At 39.2% G+C, this 1,234-nt stretch overlaps 1 protein-coding gene across 1 annotated transcript in view; it reads right to left on the reverse strand.

Annotated features, from left to right (window-relative positions):
• The window catches only part of dnah5l (dynein, axonemal, heavy chain 5 like), a 68,681-nt gene that overhangs the window by 42,945 nt on the left and 24,502 nt on the right, over positions 1 to 1,234 (reverse strand). The window lies entirely within an intron of this gene.

Raw genomic sequence — 1,234 nt, forward strand, 5'->3', positions numbered from 1 at the left:
AAATCACCTTAGATAAACGGCAAAAGTCAACAGGCTTTTCAAAATCCAAAATACTGCCAAATAGGCGCTTTTACATTTCGTTTCGAAATTAAATCATCCGCCATCGTCTTGTCTGTCTTACCCCACTCTTCTTGTCAGTCAGCTTGACTCACTCTCCTCACTGGATAAATGAAATCCGATCTGTGATGCGACTGTTGTTCAGCACGCTGCATTGAGCAGCCGCGTTCAGTTTCTAATTGTAGTATCTGTTCTTTTACTGAACGAAATTATTTTTATTACTATAAAAAATCTAAATGACGGTGGGGTTCGGTGCCGCGGTGCGCAAGTAACGTAACCGGTGTTGCAGCTTAACAACGGTATCACCGTCAGCACCGTCTATCGCGGCATGCCTATTAACCACCATACATATAAACACACACACATATATATACACATATGAGTAACACAAAATACCTGTTACTCATTAAAGATCCAAGCACCATAAGACTGTCCTCCATTAAGGCCACTTTCTCAGAGGTGTCCGATCCCTTTAGCAGCAGCTCTCCGCGATTCCTGAAAGTTTTTTTCTTTTGGAATGAATTGATTTTATGGCAAATTAATGAATTTAATTACAGATTAATTCCTTCTCTGACCTGAATGATGCGAATGTGAACTGATGGCTGCTCCATTCAGTCACAACATCTTTGAGTTTGGCATCAATGTCTCGTTCCTTAACGGCACTGATACACACATCCTGGCACCCAGAGGGTTTTCATAAGATACTGACAGCATTGTGCTTTTTCATGCAATCAATCTGACTCAAACCATTAAGGTTATGTTAAATGGAATATTTTGCCTGCACAATACCTCAATATCTTCTTTGTTCTGTAGCAGAGGTGCTTCCATGATATTTCGAAGGCTAAAATTTGCAGCTTCCACTTCAAACTTGTGGCCGGTAAGATCAGTTAAGCGCTGCCAATGTCGGGGCATCATTGCCTAGTTGTATGTTAATTAAAGAATGTGTATGTTAATAAAAAAAAATAGTTTGCTTGTGTATAAATTAGGGCTGTGACTCTTTGGGTAGGCAGCGATTCGATTCGATTGACGATTCATAGGTTTTCGATTTGATTGAAGAACGATTTTTGCAAATTTAGAACGATTTAATTCGATTCGATTCACAATCCGATTCGATTCGATTCGATTATAACGATTCGATTCTGCATTCTTTAAGTGCATTCACAGGATTATTTAAATG

The sequence above is a fragment of the Sinocyclocheilus anshuiensis genome, unplaced genomic scaffold (genome assembly GCF_001515605.1).
Source record: "Sinocyclocheilus anshuiensis isolate Anshui unplaced genomic scaffold, SAMN03320099.WGS_v1.1 scaffold102, whole genome shotgun sequence".
NCBI lineage: Eukaryota > Metazoa > Chordata > Actinopteri > Cypriniformes > Cyprinidae > Sinocyclocheilus > Sinocyclocheilus anshuiensis.